The sequence below is a fragment of the Protopterus annectens genome, chromosome 11.part0 (assembly GCF_019279795.1).
Source record: "Protopterus annectens isolate FY-2018-M chromosome 11.part0, PAN1.0, whole genome shotgun sequence".
NCBI lineage: Eukaryota > Metazoa > Chordata > Ceratodontiformes > Protopteridae > Protopterus > Protopterus annectens.
Genome location: NC_056745.1, coordinates 1,399,095,038 through 1,399,118,914, shown reverse-complemented (window position 1 = coordinate 1,399,118,914; position 23,877 = coordinate 1,399,095,038). Strand labels below are relative to the sequence as shown.

Below are 23,877 nucleotides of genomic sequence, written 5' to 3'. Positions count from 1 at the left end.
GAAGGTACTGTGAGACAGGACAGAGTTTTAAAGAGCTGTCATTGACCACTTTTCCTTCTGGCAGTGGTATAATCTAGTACCAGACATTAAGATGAAAAATTCTGTGGGGCAGTTCAGCTTTCTTCTGAGTTGTATTGTGACAGCAGTCCATACAGATGTTGGAAGAGATATCCAAATCCCATTCTGTGCCTTCTTGGTGGCAGTGTTTGGATGCAGTTTCAAGAAGCAGCACACTGTGGCTTATTGTCTCATTTACTGTAATGCTTTAGTTATTTGTGTTTCTGTGGCACATGAGCTAGGGGGTGCAGCAATGCTTGAATGTAAATTTATATTGTTACTGGCCCTTATTACTGACATTTTCTTTATGTATTAAACTACTTGCTGGTTGGTGACCTTAGAAGTGCATGATCAAAATTATGATTTCTTCTTATTTTTATTTATTCAGTTAACTGTGTCTGGTAATCTAGTATAACAAACACATTTGAAACTTTGATCTTAATTTACTTTAATTTACGCATGTATTTGTTAACCAGGTAGGGTGGGCTAGTGCAACAAACACTTTTCAGCTATCATATTGGCCAGAGGCAATAACAGAGAATGCATGAAATAAGTTATCAAAATAAATTCTAAATATTACAGAACAAGGGCTTTACAAAATAAGCAAACTGTTTAACAGTTCATTTCATCACTGTTCAGTAGTAATAGATATTTGTTCATGTTATCATTCAGGCAATGAAATGGAACTAACAGGTGACAAAACATTTACAAGAGGATAAACTGATTATGCAACCCATATGTTCAGATTTAAAGACTGAGTTTAAAGCTCTTTCTAATACTGAATTATGTATAGAAGGAGCTGTTTTAAAGACTGAGCATTCAGTAAGGGGGTTGCAGCTGTTTCTGACAGAGACAGGAGAGAGTTATGCAGGAGTTATTTTAGAATATGAGAAATCAGTAGTTGAGACTTGAACTAACCAGATGCTTTTTTTTTTTTTAAATTTTCTATCTGTCTTTGCAGTATAAAGAGTTCTGTAAATCTGTCAGGTCATACGTTGAAAATAGTATATTCATTGTTGTGTACTTACATACTCAACTTGACTAGATAAATAAATAAATAAATACATGATTTTTATTTGACCTTTTTTTGATGACCAAGTTATTTTCCTAGTCAGGCTGAAATTTTCTTCATTGATCTTATATTGACATTGCTGTTTTCCCCCTTTGCTATTTATATGAATATTTTTAAATGTATTTTTCTGTTGCCATTTAAACATTACACCTTTCCTATAGGATTAAAATGGTTACATAAGTTCTCATTTGTTATTCCAATAATGCCATAGATCTTACATGCTTTCAGGCACAAAACAAACAAAGAAGCAAACAAGATAACTGCAAAAATCACAGCAGTTTTTGTGGACATAATCTAATTTATTACATAAACACAGCTAATGAAACAGAAGGGTTGGGTTGCTTGATTAAGTGAGACTTCAGGAGTTGCGTTTGCGTTTGATGCATCACACATATCAGTTTTCTTCAGTAATTGAGTAGGGTGGACCTAGTGCACACAGATGCTGTAAATAGTACGTTTCTTGTCCATTTGGCTCCTCTTAATGCCTGTTGCCATCCATACAGCTGTATGGATGAGAACCAGACCTTTAAGGCTGAAACGTAACAGATTATGTTATCTTATATCTTAGTCTTGCTATGTTAACCTTCTCTTTTTACAGTTGCAGGATGATGCTCCAGAGTAATGTATTTGACAAGAGCATAAGTCATTGTATAACTTGCACACTTTCTAGAACATTCTAAAAAGCTAAGAATACATTTGCACTGTCTCACAGGACTTATTCTATGTCATCTGTTGCCTTATTGTCCCACATTCTTATGTTCTCAAAGGACAACTCATTTTAAAGGATTCCATATGACCTTGTGCAGTGTCTGAGGACATTTTGCCTTTGTTTTTGTCTGATAGGTGAAGAATGTACATGTCATACAGCATTACTCTGATACAGTTAGGAATAGGGGAGCCTGTACCATTGTTTATCTCGCTAGCTGGTTAAAAGTGCTACAAAAGACAGTCGAGGTTGTTAGACTACAGTCACACTGATGCAGTAGTCCGGATAATAAGAAAAGAAGATTTTTATAGGGAGTCAAATACTCTGGAGTAAAAACAAAAGATGGCTTAAGGTAATGATGTCACAAAGGTCGACAGTTATTTATGCCAATTGATTCTTCTTTAGAGGGACAATGGCAATATCAGAATTTGCAGATCAACCTGCACATCCCCAGACTCGTAGTGAATGTTTCTACGATGCTTCTAGTTATTACATCATACATTAATGTACTTTAATGTACTCTATAAACATCGGAACCTTTTTGTTTTGAACAACGTCATTTTTAGTGTATTTTAATGCAAAGTGTTAGGTTATATAACAGTCGGTTAAATGGAATTCATTACAGCATCCTGAATGATTCTTCTGTAAATGATAATACAGAAAACCACAGTTAATGAAATGGTATTTATTTTCTGGCAGAAATTGAATCCTCAAATATTAAATGTTTTCTAAATGCAGAGCTGTACCCCTCTGTTGTGTCCCCTGCTCAATATAATCAATTCAGTATTTACTACATCTTGGGGAAAAAAAGAATCCCACACCATGGCTATGTCAGATTACTAAGACCCTTATCCTTGTATAGTCATAGACTCATGCATAACTACAGAGACAGAAAAAAATATTTTCTGTCAGATTTTAAACTGAAAAATGTAGTTATCATGCAATCAGTAAAAGTTGCCTGCATTCATAAAACTGCTTTTGCTGAGTCCTTTGAAGCAACATACATTGGCAGTCCATTTGATGAAATGAAGAAGTCCTGATTATATTCACAAAATAATTCTGATAATAATTTTAAGTGGACTAGCTAATCTTTCTAGCGCCTCTTCAGAAGCACATATACCACAGGAAAAAAGACAAAGGCTGTAAGCCTGGACAGTTTAGAGTTTCATTTAACCTAAACAACCTATCCTCATAAGATAGGAAGAAAGTAGAGTTATTATTTATTTACTTTTGTATTTAGCAACCAAGTGTAAATGGACATTGTCTGTTTCCACTGTTATCCTGGGATGAGAAGCTCCTGTGGTACATACAAAATTGTATGAACTGCTCAGTGAAGGTTAAATTTATAAGACAAAGCATATCAAGGGTACTTAGACAGCCAAGTATGAGACAGTCTTATTTACAGTCATCATTCAACTTAAAGATAGTAAGTAGGAAGGCTAATGTAAGATATAGTAAAATATGTAACCATTGTAAATAGAGAGAGAGAATATGGATGAAATCATCACATCTTATATACAAAGTAGTATGATTGTCTGAAAGAAAAAAAAATGGAGGGGTCAAGAATGCTAGGAATTCTGGTGGGAAAGTAGAGAAAGACATGGGAATCTGGAAAAGAAAGAAGAAGATTGGGAGAATAAAGAAGAGGGGACATTTCACAGAGTTTTGTACTAAGCAGGAAATGAAAAGAGGTGGAAAAAGGTAAATAATATAGAAAGAAAGTGGAAGTTAAGATAGGCTGGATAAGAAAGAGTGGCTGTAGGGAAGGAAGGCTCACAGTTAAATGACTGTAAAAGATAAGCAAGAGGGTAATAAAGCAACTAGTAGAGGGAGATGCACACAAATTTATGTATGGATATAGATATAGATATAGATATAGATATAGTCGCTAATCCTGAATTATCAGATACCGAATGGCATAAACTTGACAAAAAAAGCATACCAACAATAATCCCTATAGTCAAAATTCTGAAACTCACAATACTGTTAAAAACACAAACCACTACACCCCACCTTAAAGTATCACAAAAAAAAACAACCAGTACCAATCTCCTTTAACAGCCATTGAGCTCATGCTGAAAATGTCAGCTTTTGGGTTTGCAGTTAGTGTCAAAGGCTTTAATAAATTTTCAATGAAAAACAGACACCTACTCCAACAGAAGATTTGGAAAAATCAAAGTTGTGGAAACATTAAATCTAAACTTCCACAGTACATAACTGCAGCACATGTCTGTGTCTACTTTTATCTTTGACTAGAGCTGAAGCTACATAGGCTGTCCTCCCTTTAATTCTTCCCTTCTACACTGCATTGAATTAAATACCTGTTATGTAGTCTTTCTTCTTGTACAACTTAAAGTTTAGTCAGCTGTAAATATACATCTGTATCTATCTATAATTTTATTTATATATATATATATATATATATTTGTTTTTTGTTTTTCTTTTCTTTTTTTTTTTTTTTTTGCAGTATAGTGTATTTCCAAAGCTAGGCTACATTTCAGTATGGTGTGTCATATTTTACAGCTGCATCATGTTGTAATCAATGTAACTAGAACTACCACAATGCTCTGCAGTAGAAATGAAACAATAGCACCAGATCAATTATATTGAGAAGTAAGTCACAATTAACCATGGCTGAAATGAAAGAAATATTTGGAGTACCTTAGAGGCAGGAGGCAATGATATGGAAGGGGCTGAATATAAATCATTGATTCAGCTGCTCACTGCAAAGTCTTGGGATCACCACATTGTTCTTTATGTACAGTTGATGAAGATGACAAACAAAAATAGGCCAAGTTCTGTCCCTGTGGATCAGTGAATGACAGTTGATAAGGAATGTAGACTGAGTCTTGTTGTACAGACTAGGTCCTACCTTCAGAGTAATTGTACCCGTGAAAAGTTTAAAGATAATCCAGTGTTATTAATTTTTTCTAGAAAGAAATGATGGCTAACACTGACCAGTGAATGCTGACCTGTCAAGGTATAAACTAGCATCAGGTCTTCACAAACATCCTAATATGAAACTTTTTTAAGATACAGACACAGGGGGAATGTGCAGAATTTTCGGAAAGTAACCAGAGATCAGGAATAAACCCTGAATCCTTTAGCTGTAATCACATCTACCCCTTTACCATTTGTTGATATGAAAATAGGTAGTCAGAAATAGGTCTAATGTGTTGGCTGGATGAAACAAAATTAGAAGTTATGTACCTACCATAACGTTCCATGTTAGTTGTCTTCTCTCGCCTTCTTTCTTACTGGATGGCTCCGACTCGGCACTTGCTTTAGCTTGAGAACTCCTTTTACCAGCTCGAGGCAACCCTATATCCCATGATGCAAGGCGGAACTACCTCAGATCTCGTTTGGTAGCTAACCTACCCTGCTAAGGACTAACCTAACATAATTAGGAAAACAAGTTCATAATAAGAGTCCTCATATGAAGGCTCAGGAGGAAAACAACCTGATAGGAACTCTTCAAGATCTGTCCAGGCCAGGGGGAAGGAGGGACGCAAGAAAGAAGGCGAGAGAAGACAACTAACATGGAACGTTATGGTAGGTACATAACTTCTAAATGTTAAGTTGTCAATCTCGCCTTCATTCTTGCTGGATGGGACCGCGTCCCTAGCACCTGTATCCCGGGTGGCTCAATGGAACAGACTCTTGAGAACTGTGGAACCAAAACTGGCCCTGTCTCTGGAGGCCAAGTCTAACTTGTAATGAGAGACAAAGGTATGAGGCGTGGCCCAAGTAGCTGCTGCACAAATGGTATCAATGGGTAGTCTATCCTGAAAGGCTGCAGAAGTGGATAGACTCCTGGTTGAGTGTGCCTTTGGTTTAGAAGATAGCTGCTTGCCTCTGAGAGAGTACACATAGGAAATGGTGGAAGTCAACCATCTGGATAAGGTCACTTTAGAAACTGGAAGACCTATCCTGTTTTCTGCATAGGAGACAAATAATTGGTCTGATTTCCTGAATTGTTTAGTTCTATGCAAATAGTACCTGAGCTGACGATGGACATCCAAAAAATGAAGCTTCTGTTCAGCTCTGTCGGAATAGTTTGGGAAAAAGACTGGTAGATCTATAGATTGGTTAATATTGGTTTGAGACACAACTTTGGGGAGAAAGGACGGTTCGTTCTTAAGGATACCCTGTCCTTATGAAAAACAAGTAAGGGAACGAATGCAGAGAGCTTGAATCTCAGAAACCCTTCTTGCTGAAGTGACAGCCAATAAGAATATAGTTTTCCAGGTCAATAACTTCAAAGAACATGAAGCAGACGGTTCGAAGGAGGTAGCATCAAGGATGCCAACATTAAGTTTAGATCCCATTGCGGAGGAGGATGCTTTATAGGCGGCTTTAGGAGAAAAACTCCTCTCAGAAAGGCCTTGCATAATCTATGAGACATAATGTTATTGTCATGCAAGCCAACATGATACTTGGAAATAGCAGCCAGTTGAACTTTAACTGTAGATGAAGAGGATCCTGAATGAAAAACCTCAGCCAGGAAATCTAAAACAGAATGTACAGGAGCAGTAAAGGGATCAATATTCCTGGAATTTGCCCAAATAGAAAAACGCCACTTGCTAGCATAAACAGTCCTAGTGGACGACTTTAAAGAAGACACTAAGATGTCTCTGACTGAGTCAGAGATCATCGGTAGCCTGGCTAGGGAAGGAAGTGGAGCAACCAAGCAGTGAGGTTGAGAGAATGAATGGCCCGGTGCTGCTGACCCGACTGGTGGATCAAGAGATCCGGAACTGGGTCCAGATGCCAGGGCTGCACCAGAAGGTGACGATGCAGAGACGGAAACCAAATTTGTTGAGGCCAATAAGGGCAATGAGAATCAACTTGGCCCTCAAAACGGTGGCTTTCTGAATGACTTGTGGAATCAAGGGAAAAGGAGGAAAAGCGTACAGACGTCCCGGGCCAATCCTGGGTTAGAGAGTCTCTCAGGGTTGGCCTGGAAGGGAAAGAGGGTGAAAAAATCGGGCACTTGTTGTTTTGAGGAGTAGCAAAAGATCGCAACAAGGAGTGCCCCACTTCAGAAAAATCTGATCCACTACAGATTGATTGAGAGACCACTCGTGAGGCATCAGAATGGATCTGCTCAGCCTGTCCGCCAAGAGGTTGGACCTGCCGGGATGTGCGTTGCTATCAGAAACCGATGAGAGGAGATTGCCCATTGCCAAAGTCTGAGAGCTTCTCGACACAACGGATAGGACCTGTTCCCGCCCTGCTTGTTGATGTACCAGACCACGGACATGTTGTCCGTTTGTACTGCAATAGTCCCGTGGGAAGAAAGTCGTTGAGGGCCTGCAACGTTAAAAGCACCGCTCTCATCTCCAGGACATTTATGTGCAGATGGTATTCTATGGGTTGCCACGTCCCGTGGACCATCCTGCCCTGATAATGCCCCCCCACCCGATCAGAGAGGCATCCATAGTGACTGTGGCAACTGGAGGAGGGGGAACAAAGGGTCGGCCCTGATGAAGAAGAGGGGAAGATATCCACCATTTCAGATGAGTTCTGCACGACTGTGTGACTAAGATTTCGTGCCTCATCGGGAGACTGTGGTACGACCACTGAGTGAATAGCATCCACTGCAGAAGACGCATGTGGAAGTGAGCCAGTGGTAGAAGAACAATGGCCGCAGCCATAAGACCTAGAACCTTCAGTATAAATCTGGCTTTGACCTTGCTGCTCTGCAATAGAATCCGAACGATTTTTACGATGTCGAGAATTCTTTCAACTGTTAGTCTGGCTAACAATTTCACGGTGTTTAATTCTGCCTATAAAGGTGATAGATTGGCAAGGCCGCAGAGAAGATTTTTCAAATTTACTGAAATTCCCAAACTCCTGCAAAGCTGCAGAGTGTAGTCTCTGGTCTGAAGAAGCTGACACCTGGTGGTGGCGGAGAGGAGCCAGTTGTCCAAATAAGGAAACACCTGGAATCCTTGACGTCTCAGATGAGCTGTGACCACTGCCATGCATTTGGTAAACACTCTGGGGGCTGAAGTGAGGCCAAAGGGCAGGGCTCTGAATTGGTAATGACTGGTCCCTAGCCGAAAGCGGAGAAACCTTCTGGAGCGCCTGTGAATCTTTATGTGATAGTACGCGTCCTGAAGGTCTATAGAGCACATCCAGTTGTCCTTGCCCAGAAAGGGCAGAATGGACTGAAGCGTGACCATCTTGCCTTCTTGACAAATCTGTTTAGACTGCTCAGGTCTAATATTGGTCTCCAATCTCCTGTCCTTTTGGGGACCAAAAAGAATCTCAGTGCGCGGATCCTACCTGGTCTGCCGGCACAGTCTGGACGGCTCTTTTTCCTAGGAGCTTTGAAACCTCCTGTTCTGCCAAATCCCCTTGACCGGGTGAGATGTCTGGAAGGGATTGTTGAGGTACGGGATACCTTCAAGGGATTTTGTAACCCTCGGATATGATCGACTGTACCCACATATCTTGTGAGAGGGAATGCCAGGCTACTGGGTACAGCGGAATCCTTCCCCCGACTGCCTCCAAGGGTGGACAGTCGGGCAACACCTCAGGGATGCTGAAAGGGCTTCTCAGGAAGAGACTCCCTGTTGCCCTGGTTCTGAGGACCCCCCCCTGCCTCTAGGGCGGCATCTATTATTGTTACCCCCTCTGCCTCTGGGGGTAAACTGACCACGTGTGTCCGGTGTAGCTCCTTGGGCTTTGCGGAACCACATCTTCCCTCCCTTCTGACCCTTGGGATATTGTCTAGAAGGGGTGAAAAAATGGACTCCAACGGCAGAAAGAGTTTTACCGTCCTGCTCACACCTGGTCAAGGTATCCTTCACCTGAGGTCTGAACAAAGCCGAACCATCAAAGGGGGTATTAGTGAAGGACGCCTTAAAGGGGTCCGCAAAATTACAAAGCCGCATCCAGGCTTGGCGTCTAAGAGCAACTCCTGTGCCTGAGGCCCTGCTCGCTCCATCGGCCGCATAGGATATGAGCCACATGGAGGAGTTGGATAAGGAATTCAGAATTGCTAGCTGTGAGGCAATCTTTTCTTGAGCCCCAGCAGCAGAAGGATCCTGGACCACTTCACCCAGTTCCTTGAGAATATCTCTTTGAAGCCTGGTGAAGTGACAAAGGTAGTTCAGCGAACGCATAGCAAAGGTCGCTGAAGAAAACATCTGCTTTCCATACCTGTCCATGGTCCTAGAATCCTTGTTAGGAGGATGGACAGGTACTGAAGGATCCGCCAGTTTCTTCTTAGTGGCCGCCGCCACCATAGCATCCACAGAGACGCCTTGGAAAGAAACTGTTTGTCCGCAGGGGCCGTAATAAACTTGGATGGTCTCCTGGGGACAGGTTCCACAGAATCTGGAGCACCACGCCTTCGAGCCACTACCTGCATAAGTGGGTCGAAAGGCGGAGACACCCAGGAGGTGGAGGGTCGGGATCCAAAAGCCTCCAGGTATACCGACTCATCCTCGGAGGGATCAATGGATGGCCAATTTCCCCTCTGTTTGAGGAGCTCAAGGATGTCTGAAAAGGAGACATCCTCAGAGGGGGATCGTGGGGAACCCTCTGACTCATCTAAGTCAGTATCAGATGTGTAGACTCGGGGGAGTCTGTGTGTTTCCTCTTACACGTCCTCTTCCGAGGGGGTTCACCTGCGGATCAGGAGAAACTTCGGAAGAGGAGGAAATTCCCAATGGGGAAACCTGGGGCGATGGATCCCTGGGCCTGAGAGCAAGAGGCTGGCAAGAGGTGTCTACAGGCACCGAAGAGGGAGGAGCTAGAGGGATGGACCGTTGACCTGGCTCAGTAGCCAGGACACTCCTCATCACCTCAAAGGCTCCCCTCCCCGGGAGACCGGAATATCCTCGATCCGAGGATACAGGAATTCCCGGCTCCACTGAGAGGGAAGGCTCCAAGGCCGATGTCGGTGCCGAGCTTACCAAAGCCGAAGCCCCGAGAGGGAGAGCGGGGTCGGACAAGGGTCCGATGCCACTAGCCCCCTTGGAGCCGACAAGAGAAACCTGATGACCAGATCCCTCCAAGGAAGGCCTCAAGGAGGAGATCGGAGCCGAGGACAACGGAGCCGAAGGATGTATCGGCTCCGGCGCCAAAACAGTCGCTGTCCCGAGAAGCTCCGGCTCCGAACTCTGGTGTAGAGTCAGAGGAGGAAGTTCAAGGGGTGAAACAATAGCCGAAGTCTGCTGAGATGGGCTATGGAGCATTTGGGCCAGTGCCTGCGACTTCAACAGCCTGCTTACCACCCTCTCTAAGTCGTGGTCAGACAGCCTGGAAGATCTCGAAGATCGGCTCCGATGGCTCCGCTCCGACAAAGAGGAGACCCCGGGCAGTGGATACTCTGCAAACGGTGGACCGAGATCTCTTCGGGACGGTCATCGGAGCCGAAGTCCCTGAATTCCAGATGGAGCCGAGGTTTCGGCTCCGATGCTGGATAAGGTGTCGGCTCCAGCCGGGGCCGACAAGGCCACAGTAGACAGGGTGTCGGAACCAATCGGTGCCGAACCCACTACTTTGGAAGCAGATAGATCGGTTCCAGCGGGCGACGGACTCGCTCTCGACGGGGAGCCACCGGAGGAGGCTTGGATACTGTAGCCTGAACCTTCGGTGGCTTAGAAGGTTTACCAGACCCTGTTTTAGAGGGAGAACCTTCTGGCTTAAGTAAGCCACGGAGGATCAACTTATTCCTCCGTTTCTGCAGGACTCTCTGGCTAAAAGAGTGACACAAAGCACAGGAGTCCTGCAGGTGCAAAGGCCCCAGGCAGTAAACACAAGAAGTGTGACCGTCTGTCAGAGACATTTTCTGACAGCACGAGTCACACTTCTTGAAGCCTGAGACCTTGCCTTCCTTTGACATATTTCTAAGGAAGAAGTCACACACACACCCCAACAAACACACACAATTAATCCCCTAACACACAGACACACAGGTAGGGATTAACCAATGGGGTCTAGGCCTAACTTAACTTTTATACAATTACCAAAGGAATTTAAAAGTTTTGAACTGTAGGGTGGGCTGTAAACACACTACACACTATGAAAGTGGAAACAAGGGGGAAATAAATCCCTAACTAAGCTTTTTTTGACAAAAAATTACTTACCTCAGCTGGCAAAGGAGACCTCTTTTGCTAAGCGAGATCTGAGGTAGTTCCGCCTTGCATCATGGGATATAGGGTTGCCTCGAGCTGGTAAAAGGAGTTCTCAAGCTAAAGCAAGTGCTGAGTCGGAGCCGAGGATCGGCTCCGAACCCATCCAGCAAGAATGAAGGCGAGATTGACAACTTAACATTGAAATAATGGAATACATCAGGAGTGAGAAAATGGCAACATGGTAGATGATTAGAATGTCCAATAGAAATTCAGTTAAAAACAAGAGAGACTGGAGACAAAATTGCAATCATGACTCACAACAAGAAATTAAGACTCCCTTTCAGATGAATTGTTGGTAAGATAACTAAATGATAATGGAACTTAGGAAAAGGTAGCATTATGGGAAATTATCTTATGTGTAAAATTAACTGAAATCAGTGTAACCAAGGAGAAATATTGGAGAACTACCCAATATCTTAGTCTCAGTGGATTGTACTTTACAAGTGATGGCAGTGAGTACATTCATTGCAAGAGTCTAAAACTCAGCAGGGTAAAATAATGTTTTTCAGTATAATGAAGAATCATGGAAAAGAGGTTTATAGCTACATGATTTGGTACTATACTTTACTGGCTTTTTTTAGCAATGCAATTATCCTACATCTTTATAGCAGCTGCAACATAGTTATACATTTGAGCTGGTTCCTAATTCTGCTAATTTCTAATTTTAATGGGGGTGTGGTTCCAAGAATCTGTGCAGTCTTAGTAAAGGTTCTGTCTCCTAAGGCTAACCCAGATGCAAGCCTTTTAAGGGTCAGAAATGCCTTGTTTTGTGATGAGGCTAATTCTTTTTTTTTTTTTTTTTTTTTTTTTGTCAGAGGCAGGCAGTAATCCAGTTTTATAACTCTGGACATAATGGGTGCTAGTAGTAGAGCTGTCCTTGCAGTACTTAGCACCCAATTCGTCTTTTCAAGGGACTGACAAAAGCATATTTTGTTCATAGTTTTTTGAAGTCAGTTTTCCAGATTGAACTGGGGATGTATTCTAATTTTTTTATGATTAGATTAATCCCGTTAGTGTTTTAAGCCTCAGAAATTAGGAGGTTTGAATTCCAGACTCTTGACTTCCAGGTTTACTTTGAATGTAGATAACTAAACACATTTTTTCAATGTTCTTTTTGATGTGAGTATAGAGTTTTATAACTGTAAAATGGAGTTGATTTTTTATACTTACCTTAGCAAGTTGTTGCTCTTTCCTGTTTCTGAAATCTAAGTAAATTGACACTGGTACACATCAGCAAGGGTTCCCTATCATAAGTATAAGACCTGGCACTGTTAGCCTTAATACTTCAAAAAGTAAAGGATTAAAACAAGAAGTAGTGAATTCCAAAACTTGCTGCTACACCTTTTAAGCATTTTGCAGGGGGGGGCTTCATCCACACCCCTGATACTTACATACAATTGTGAAACATCTGAGTAGGGGAATTTTCTGCAATAGTACAGCCCTGTATAGTTGACAGGTGTGTGAGATCGCACAATCATCAGGGTTAGGGAATATGCCCTTTCCCCGGTATTGTGCAGTCTCAGAGTTAGCATAAATAATTAACAAGGGGTTTGGGGGCGTAGCTTCCCATATGGTGGGTGAGTGGGAACCTTCCCTCATGCAAAAAAAAATGTTGTTATTATTTAAAAACATTATCACACTCAAATGTCGATTTTTTTTTTATTTCATTTGTCAACTTTAGCAAAGCTGACATTTGGGGACTTCAGAGTTTTTAAGTACACTCTGCAGTACTATATTCATAGTATTGCAGTGTCAGTGGCACAACAGGTAGCACATTTGCCTTTAGATTATATTCCTACACCAGGTAAGTCAGTTGCTGATACTGCATTGCAGCATAAGGGGGGGGGGACTGCACTCTAGAGTGTGCCGTCCTTCAGATGACACATTAAACCGAGGCCCTATGTGCTTGAGTTGGTGGTAGCTTGAGCTGATGTAAAAGATCCCCAGCACCTATTGAAAAGGGAAGGGAAGGGGAAGTTCCAGATACCCTGGCCACATTTCCCCTAGTAGTATCATTACCACCTTAGATCTTCCTTGAAAAGAGGGTACTAGCCTAGTGAGGCTAATCTGGGCAGCAACAGATAAGCTCAAAACAGATAAATAGTAATAGTTGTGGACAGCAATGGATTTGAAGGACTTTATTTGGGAGACAAAGAGGGCAAGGGTCAAGTGGGATGAGCTGATCCTTCCAATAGAGCAAGGTGGTTTAGGATTACCTAATTTGAAAGATATTTTACAGCTACGCAGTTCATGCTTATATATATATATATATATATATATATATATATATATATATGTATGTATATATGTATGTATATATATATATATATATATATATATATATATATAAAAAACACAAGCAAAAAGCTATAATTCAAAGTGGAAAGGGATGGTGATGAAACGGGGGGGGGTTCAAGAAGTAAGGAGAGAATTACATATATATATATATATATATATATATATATATATGTATATATGGGTCTACTGCTTTTGGTCAAATTACATTTGGTCGAAAATTTCAGGCAGCCCACTTCACTGAAAGCTCATTTAATTGAAAGCTCATTTGGTCGAAAATGGAATATAGCCCCTGCCCCACTGCAGTGCGACCCTAAAGTGAGAATATAAAGTTAGGGGGGTGTGGGAAGCGCCCATATATATCAGTGTATGACATATATGATTTTATGATAGACAAAGTATCAAAACTTTGGACTTTCAAGATGGCGGCACAATGAGTAACAACTTATTTCAACTCTCACAGAGTGAAAACAGAAACTCAGAAAAGAGAGCTAGCGAATTTGGCTTTTGGGATAAATTTCAGTTACTGACTTGTAAGTATACTCCCTGAATCCCAGCAAAGAAATTTAGAGAATCTGATAGAAACTCAACCGCAAAAGGTGAGGAGAAAACATTGGCTGAAAATAATACTGCAGTTGTTCATCAAAAAGCAGTTCAAGCCCCAGTTTTGGTGCAAGACATGAATTCTGGTAATATAGAGGTAAAATCAAGTCAAGAGTGCTCAAAGTTGAATAAAATAAATGAAGCACTGAAGGAATATATAAACTCAAATAACAAAAGCCTGAAAAAATGTAAGAAGCTTTAAATAGGTATTCAAATGAGCTGATAAAACTGCAAAAAACAGATGTTGAAATGGAGAAAAGGCTATCTGAGTATGCAACTGCCCAAGAAGTTATGTTTCAACAATGGTAGAATTAGAGGACGGACCACATAGGGAAAACTGATATTTTCTGCTGTACCAGAGAAATTGAAAGGAACAGACTGTATTCATTTTATGAAAGCACAAATAAGTAACTGGACTGCAATTCCACAGCAGGAATTGTTAATTGAAAGGGCACATCATGTGTATGCTCCAAACCTGGTCACAAGAAAGCAGCCAAGACCCCAAATAGTAAAGATGCAATCCTACAAGCAGAAAGAGCTGATTCTGACAAAAACTGTGACAGAAGGGCAAAGTACTAAAGGTTGGAGTCAACAGAGTGTTTGTGGAAAGTGATTACCCACTCTACACCAGGCAGAAGAGGAGTAAATTTATTCCAGCAGTCAGGAAATGTCAAGAAGTATGTTTGAAATCCAAGCTGCTTGTCTCCATCAATCTTCTTTTCCCTGTAGGAAAAAAGTAATTTTTTGATGCAGAGCATGCTAAGGAAAAAATACAAAAGTTTGTCCAGCAAAAAGTGAGCTATCAAACAGAAGAGGATTCTGCTTCTTATTCTTCTGACAATAAAGCTCATAAGATAGATTATACCAGTGAAATTGTTCCAATGTTCCAAAGGTGTGACAGAAAAAGGCACATGAGTTGACTAGAAAAAGAAAGATAACATTGGAAATAAACCAGACAATAGAGATTTGAGGTGGAAATAAACAGGAAGAAAAACGAGCTCTGAAATTAATACATGTGGGATTACAGTCACATTTGTGAAATATGGTGGAACAAGAAAACCTGGCAATATTGGACGTTTTTGACTTTGTTAAACTTGTATGTTGTAGTTCATATCATTAAAGTTTGGAAGACCATTAATGAGAGGGGAGAGGAGAGAAAGAGGTAAATGTAAGTAAAAAGATTTATGTTCTTAAAAGTGTTTTTATAAAACAGGACATGTACTGAATGTTATATAGTAAAGCTTTTTCAGTTATTTTTGTGTGGAATAGGGATACTAAAGTAAACAGATGCCACATTGTTCCCCTTCTACTTTCTTCTTTTTCAATTTTAAGAATTGTAGGCATTGCAGTGTTAAAAGAGAAGAACGCCTGGACAATAGGGCATGATATAAGCAAAAGTGATAATGTTTTTTCTTACTTTTGTATAAGGAAATGACTGGATTAATGCCTTTGGCTTGATCTAACAAGTTTTAAGTGGAAACAAGTAAATAAAAGAACACTGTAATAAAAAGTGTTCCTTTAGCAAGTACATGTTCACAGTGCAGTGGCTGTAAGGAAAGCTTATCATTGATCCCTGGGGGAAACTGTGCTTGTAATTTCACTTGCTTAACCACCTCCCTTTCTTCTAACCTATTTTCAGGTCTCATCCTCAAGGATCAATTGTAACGTACTCTAAAATGGCAAATCTAAATTTATTTAAATTATGGCAAATTACTGAATGCTTGTAAAGGGCATTTAAAAAAAATGATCAGTGATAAGGTTTTCTTACACTCATTTCCTCTTAAAAGGTTCTCACAATTATTATAGAGACCCCCTTTTTGAAGTAGTTTTTTGTTTATAGTTATTGTTTTATAGTAATTTTTACAAACGTTTTTATAATTTTTATGCAAAAGGTCTTTTTAATTTTTATAGTGATTTCCTTTTGTAGTTGGTCCCTTTTGGTAGTTTTTTTCTTCATTTATTATATTTAACTACTTATATTATTATTATTATATACATATACACATATCTGATTCTTTATTTTAACTATTTAATTTGCAAATAGATTTTTATTATCAAAAATGTTATTGTAAGATTTATTAAAATGTTTTTTAAGTAGTTTCATTAGGTTGATGGTCACTTTAAAAAATAAAATGGTGTGTTCTGTTACTTTAATTTACTCTTAGTACCTGTGAATTAACCTATTTAAGCAAGTCCAATTTGATTTTATGTTATTCTGAGGAAGTCCCGCATTTATTGAGGGTGAAAGCATTCAATTTTATGGACTGTTCAATAAAGGTTTTGTTTAGAGGATTTTGACTGCAGCAATTCTTTTCATTCAATTGCATCTCTGCCCGGTTGGTTTTTAGGTGTTTTGTTGCTTTATTTTTTTTTTTTTTGCACCTAAGAGAGATTGGATAAGCATTTCATAAAGAAATAGTGGGAGGATATATGTATGGCTCCCAAATATGTAACAAACTCTATAAGATTTAGGATCTTTGCCTGGAAGATTTTGTCTTGGCAGACTTCAAAGAATTTTTCCTCAGGTAGATTGCAAATGTTGGAGGATTGATGTGGAAGAAGAAGATAAATGGGAACATATTTTTGGGAATATAATGAGTTGGCAGACTTTGAAAATTCCCTGTAGATCACTCTGTCAGAAATATTGGGTGAGGAAATTGGTGTAACTAAGGACATTTTTTTCTGCTAAATGCAACTATTAGGAAATGGAAATCAAAGTCTAAACCTACCGTACTAGAAGTAGTAAATATAGTAACAGAGATAGAAGAACTGGAAGTGGGATCTTTTGAAAAGAGTAGCAGCAAAGTACATAGAAAAAATAGCAATTGTGGGAACAATACATGCAGAATAATGTTTTGGAGCAGGAATGAGGGTTAAAAGACAGCAGGAATTGAATGAGCGATGTAATGTCTAACATATAATGACTGTATAAAAGATTATAGGTGATGCATAATGTTTGCAACTAAAAATACGTCGATATGGCTTGTTTTAATTTATTTAAATGTATGATTGCCTATGTCATAAGTGATAATTCAGTAATGATGTTGCTTGTTGAAAAAAACAGTATCAAACTTTGACTATTACTTAATCAAAACTGTTTGAATCACAAATATTCGAATACTTCACTCATCAAATCACAAAGATTCAAAAAAATGCAAGATCTACTTTTTTTTTGCAGGAGGAAAGCCCCCTTGCCCCCCCCAACCCCCAGCTAATTATATATACAATCTCTGAGATTGCAATACAGTGGTGAAAAGGTATATTCTGAATCCTCATGATACTGTAGCCTTGCACAGCTTAAAAGCAGGTATGAATGATCAGCTGATTTTTCAATCAGCTGTGCCAGCTTTTCTTTGCTGTTTGACAATTCAGCTTGGCTATTGGTTGAATGGAACCCATATGGATGTATAGATATACAGATAGATATATATATTTGTGTGTGTGTGTGTGTGTGTGTGTGTGTGTGTGTGTGTGTGTGTGTGTGTGTGTGTGTGTCTGTGTGTGTGTGTGTGTGTGTGTGTGTGTGTGTGTGTGTGTGTGTGTATATGCATATATGTATATGTAGATTGTCGAGAAGTACACTGATTATAAAGAAAAAACACAGGTACAGCTGATTGAATATTAGCTGATACGACATAACTAAGTTTGACTGCGCACTACAATTTTTTTTCTTTCTGTGTGAGATTGTAGAGCAGTGGGGAGTAGAGAATTTGCCCTTTCCCCACTGTAGTCCATATATATAATTACCATGGGGTATAGGAGTGCAGTGGCACTTGCCCTACTGGAAAAAAATAATGTTTAATGTGTTATTTTTCTTCATTTGTTTTGAGCACTTTTGCTTGATGTTTTAAGGTCTGATCTAGAGACCATTAGACCATGTGTCATATACTCATATACATGTGTGTGTGTATATACTGCATAGCACCACCTTCAAAAACCCCTTCAGTTTCTTGTCTAATGCCATATCTGTTCACAACTGACTATTCCTAAATGGTGATATACTCAGATTTTAGGTTTAAAGGGTCCACTGATTTAGTATTACATTTTGGTCCACTTTTAATACATTTACCTGTTGCACTAAGTTGTAAGTGGTCCCTTGCATTTACTCTGTTATTATTTTGTGTTCCTTCCCTGCCACCTGCTACCTCCAAATGCTGTTGCTCTAAAGTCAACCCTTCAGCTACACAGTACAATCACTTAAACCATCTTTTGCAGCCTATCTACACACTGCTTTTGGTAGCTCATACTGAAAAGCTATTAGGCATCCCAGCTTGCTTCAGATCCTCCTAGTTCTGCATTCTCTTCTTCAGTACCTCTGCAGATTTCTTTTCCATTCCTATGTCCATATAGATAGACCATGTGCAAGCTACTCTTCTTGTTAGTGGCTGCCTTTCAGTGGGCCTGATCTACCATATCAAAGATCGGCCATAGCACTGTCTTCATCCACACCAAGCTTCTCTGCCCTTCTCATCCCATGTAATTTTTGTTAAAGTAGAAGCCCTCATCCCTAACATTCCATCAGTATTTCTCCTTATCCTCTTCTCATCATTCTACATTTTCCCTTTTGCTTGTCCCACCAATTTTCGATAGAATCTCCCTTCCTTCCATCTGCTTCATTATCTTCTGGAGTTCTTAAAATATTCCTTTCCAGTTCATCTTCCCTTATCTGTTCTCCTTCTCATATCAGCACTGCTGACTTCAATAATTACTCGTTTCTTTTTCTACCTTCACTTATACCCCAAACTCTCTTTGTGTTGACCCCCTGATGGCCATTTATTCTGCCCCCTCACTGCAACATTCCTTCCATTACTTACCTACCCATGCCACCATGACTGTTCTCCTACAAGGTCCTGTTTTAGATCTGTTACCCTCTTCCACCAGAACATAGTGGGTTCACTCTTTTGCTATTTCTAACGATGCAAAATATGTTATTCTGTGTAATTAAATTGCATGCTAATGTATGATTACAACAAGCAATATTCTGATATCAATGGATTATTCATAAAAGTGAATTAAATGTGTTGCTACTTAATGATCAGAAAACCTTACAGAGCTCAGCATAGAACTCCACAGTATGTAGCTGGTGACTATATCCAAGTCTGAGTGATAGAGAACATAGTTTAATATATATTCTATAGTTATGTCAAGAATCTAAATGGCAATGCTCAGATCTGCCCTGAGCTACAACAGAATGGCATTAAACAAACTGATCCCAAGGATATTGCCAATATCCTGGCAGATCGATTTAGTGCCAACTTCACTCCCCTCTCACCCCCTAAAGGGCCCATCTCAATACCAAAAGATTGCCAAATTCTGATAATCACAGCCACACAGGTAGAAACAGCACTCTCCAAAGCTAAGAATACAGTATCCATGGGACCAGATGACATCCCAGGATGTGTACTACATGAACTACAAAATTAACTGGCACCCCACCTAAGTGTCATTTTTAATCATAGCCTCACCTCAGGCTTCATGCCCACTGAGTGGCGCACAGCTACAGTTATCCCGATCCACAAGGGAGGATCCACCTTGGATCCCAGAAACTACCGTCCCATCAGTCTGACAAGCCTGATCTGCAAGGGCATGGAACGCATTATCATGGAACTTATAAAAAAGACATTGGCAACCTCCAGACACTGGACCCCACCCAATTTGAGTTTGTGAAGGGCCAATCCTGTCTCCTGAATCTTATTGGCTTCTTTGAATCGGTCCCCAGAGCTGTGGATGAGGGTAAGGAGGTCCACACAGCCTATCTGGACCTCGCCAAGGCCTTTGACACCATCCTCCACTCTGAAATCATAGATAAACTTACTAAGCTGGGCATAAATCCCTATGTCACTCGATGGGTTGCCAACTGACTTACTGACAGAACCCATACTGTAAAAGTGGCCGACTCCAAATCCAGCTCCAGACAAGTGACAAGTGGTGTACCTCAGGGTTCAGTCCTGGGACCACTCTTGTTTGGCATCTACTTCTCTGAAGTACAGGCCAACACTAAGGGACTCTGGCTAACAAAGTTTGCATATGACTGCAAACTGGGAGCCATTATTGAATCCCCAAATGATGTGGATATTCTACAAAAGGGCCTTACAGAAACAGATGCCTGGTGCCAGAGCCATGGGCTCAAGCTTAATGCCAAGAAATGTATAGTCATCCCCTTTGGAAAAAAACATGTACCCATGAACTACTACATAGGTGGCAGGACACTAAACATCAAAAGTGTGATGAGAGACTTAGGGACACAAGTGGACAGTGGTCTCACTTTCGATAACCACATCGCCACAACAGTCAGGAAATCCTTCTATGTGGCACACCTCATCACTAAGGGCTTTTCATCCAGAAAAAAGGAGGTCATTGTCCCACTGTACTCATCCCTCATTAGACCCATTATAGAGTATAATGCCTCATTTGGTATGTACCTCACAAGACATCTGCAACAGCTGGAAAGGCCACAGAAATACCTCACTAAAAGAATCACAGGCCTAAAGCAGATGCCATATGCTGACTGTCTAAAAAAACTCCAGCTATACTCTGTGGCATATCGTCTACTCAGAGGCGATCTCTGCTTAACATACAAGGCCATGTCAAACCCTGAGCTGTTGGACATGCTCCACTTAAAGAAATCCCAATCTCTCAGAGCCACACGCTCCAGGGATCTAAACCCTATCATCACAATGAACAAAACATGCTGGAGAGATAGGTTCCTGACCCAGAGACTCCCCATACTCTGGAATAGACTGTCCATACATGTCAAGCAGAGCACCTCATTGGCCCTCTTCAAAAGGAACCTTGATGATTGGATGGGAGATAGGAAATTCACCCCAGGGATCATGTCAGTCGCCCTGCTAGACAGGGGCCCAGAGAAGTAAATATTGTGGGAAAAAATTTCCAGGGAATTGTTATGGCTAGGCTTGCATAGGCCTTAGGGCCGATAGCCTAGTACCAACCTACGAACCTATAATGCATTATATTATCATCTACTTTATATGAGTTCATTGCTTCAGTTTATTCATCATTATCATCAGCACCCTTTTTTCCCTTTTCTGCATTGGGTTGGAGTGCCATGACAACTAATACCACATCTGTTAAAGTTATGACTGGCTTTCTTGGGTATTTTTTCACACAATTCATCCATTTCCTAGCTGGATGTCCTCCTCTCCTCTCCTCTTGCCTTCTTCCTGTTTCTCCCATATCTCAAATTATCTTCTGCTTTACTACACATGAATAAAGCACTGTAATCTGTTTTCCCTTAACCTTTTCTGCAACTTGGACTACTTTTGCTTCTGCTCTGATGTCCTCATTTCTTCATCTGTTCCACAGTGTTCAGCTTAATACCCATCTTAGGCATGTCATCTTCACCACCTCAAGCTTCTTCAGCTGTTATGCCTTTACTGGCTGGTTGCACCACTGTTTTGCACTCCTTAATCTTCAGGTTTTTGGCAATTTTTTGTCATATACTGCCCCAACATTCTGTGCCAGTTGGCTTACACTACCTCTAATTCTAGCTTTGACTTCCTTAGTCAGACTTCCCTTTCCACAGCCACACCTCAGATACTCAGTAGAAGCCATTAATGTATTCCACTATTTTCCTTTCTGTCTCAGTTTTTGCCTTCATCTGATTTCCTCCATTTGCAGCTATGACCACTTTCTTGTCTGTAGTCAGTTTTACCATATGTGCATTCAGTTTTGCATTTCAGTCCATTCTCCTATCTTTTGTCCTGATTTATTGTCTAGTAATTTTAGGGATGAATACTGTGTCCGTGGGTCTAGCACCTAAATTGATAGTTCAAATTCACTGCCACTGAAGAATGTATACCGAGTTTAGATAGAATTTTTGGAATTGTAGACCATCTTGTATACTCTTTTCCAGAATGTAGCCCCTTCCCACATGTAGTCTCACAACAGATTGTGTCTTTCTTTGGAAATATACATTTTCAGTGCTCTAAAAAGAAAAATCAAAAAGTCAGAGGGTTAGGCAGCAAAGTCATTTAACCAGGCAGATTTTCTTAAGACATAAAAAAAAACATTTAAAAGTATATAACTTAATAGAAATGAAACTATGGTGTATATATTGAGGCTTTTTAATTTCAATTCTAGTATATCTTTTAGAACAAAACATAATTTCAAAACATGCTGACTGTGGAGTAGATAGTGTATGTTTGTTTACACTTGTAGCTTACCATCCTTGACCTTACTATAACTTTTCAGAATGCTTATGTAGTAGTATACAGAAATGTGAAGTGCTACATGTACTATTGTCTGTTCACTATAATTAACAATGACTTTTTCTTTTTTGATATTGTGAAATACAGTCCTTGTGTTATCACAGCACCATGCATGTTGAATTCTGGTAAATTTTACATCTACTCCTCTCTTCCCTTCTAGTCTTCAGCTTCTGTCACATTTCTGCCTGGCAATCTACTTCAGTTCCTAATTGTCTAATAAACTCTGTGGATGATGGTCGCTATAAATGGGTTCACTATAGGAGCTGGATGTGACTCAACAAAACTAGATTGAGGGATGCTTGAAGAGCTGTTGTAGTACCCATGTGCCTTTATTATTCCTTTTCCCACACTATCTTCTTTACTGTCATTCTCATGTTTACTTGTTCATTGCATTTCTCCTACTTTTCCAACTTCTACTCCTCCACATCAGAAATTGTTATATTGTGACAGCATCAGGTCTATATCACTTCGACGAAATGGCAGAAGTTTGAACACCATATGTGTGAACCTCTAACCTCGAAGTGCAAAACCATCGAAGGCTTAGAACAGCAATTTTTTTCCCAGGGGAAAAAAATCGCTGTTCCAGGAAACACGCACACAACACAAGCACACCAAAAAAACAGCAATCCACACACATACACTTAAAATCCTACATCTAACCCTACACTAAACTGTACATACACTACTATCTATCCACTTATCTTAACCCAAACCCTAACCCTAAGGTCCGTCACTATCGCACACTCACCTGACCCGCGCCCTAACCCTAACTCACCTATCCTGCCCTAACCCTAAAGTCTGTCACTATTGCACACCCATCTCACCTGCGCCCTAACCCTAACTCACCTAAATCGTGCCCTAACCCTAACGTCCGCACAATCGCACACTTGCCTGAACCCAACCCGTAACTTTCCACCACAGTGCTGAAAATAGTGAAGCTGCAGAAACGGCCAACCAAATTCTTTCCCTGTGAAAGAATTTGGTGTTCCGCAGCTTCGTGATAATCAGTTTTCGGACTTCACAGTTTGAACATATGGTGTTCGAACTGCTGAGTTAGATGAACTGATAGCAACCCACAGCATCTGCTCAGTTAGGTAATCTGGAATCATGCTTAGTCAATCTCAAAATTTTCATGATTGTACTTGCAATATAAGTAATGGTACTTCATTAGTATATGAATGCATCGTGTTACTCACAGCATGTTGTTTTATCTACAATAAAAGTGTTAGTTCTTCAGTGATATATGAATGCATCATGTTAGTCACAACATACTGTGTTATACACAACAAAAGTGTTAGTCCTTCATTGATATATGAATGCATCATTTTAGTCACAACATACTGTGTTATACACAACAAAAGTGTTAGTCCTTCATTGATATATGAATGCATCATTTTAGTCACAACATACTGTGTTATACACAACAAAAATGTTAGTCCACTGATATATGGATGCATTGTGTTAGTCAAAACATTTGTTATCTACAACAAAAGTGTTAGTCCTTCATTGATATATGAATACATCATGTTAATCACAACATGTTGTGTGATGTAGAACAAAAGTGCTAGTCCTTCATTGATATATGAATGTATCGTGTTAGTTACAACATGTTGTGTTATCTACAACAAAAATGTTTGTCCTTCATTGATATATGAATGCATCATGTTACTCACAACAAGTTGTGTTATCTACAGCATAAGTGTTAGTCCTTCATTGATATACATATATGAATGTATCATGTTGTCACATGTGTTATCTACTACC

At 40.1% G+C, this 23,877-nt stretch overlaps 1 protein-coding gene across 10 annotated transcripts in view; it reads left to right on the top strand.

The window, feature by feature from the left end:
• LOC122815864 (F-actin-monooxygenase MICAL2-like) overlaps nt 1-23,877 on the top strand; it is a gene marked incomplete at its 3' end in the record, with an annotated part of 2,588,394 nt that overhangs the window by 734,550 nt on the left and 1,829,967 nt on the right.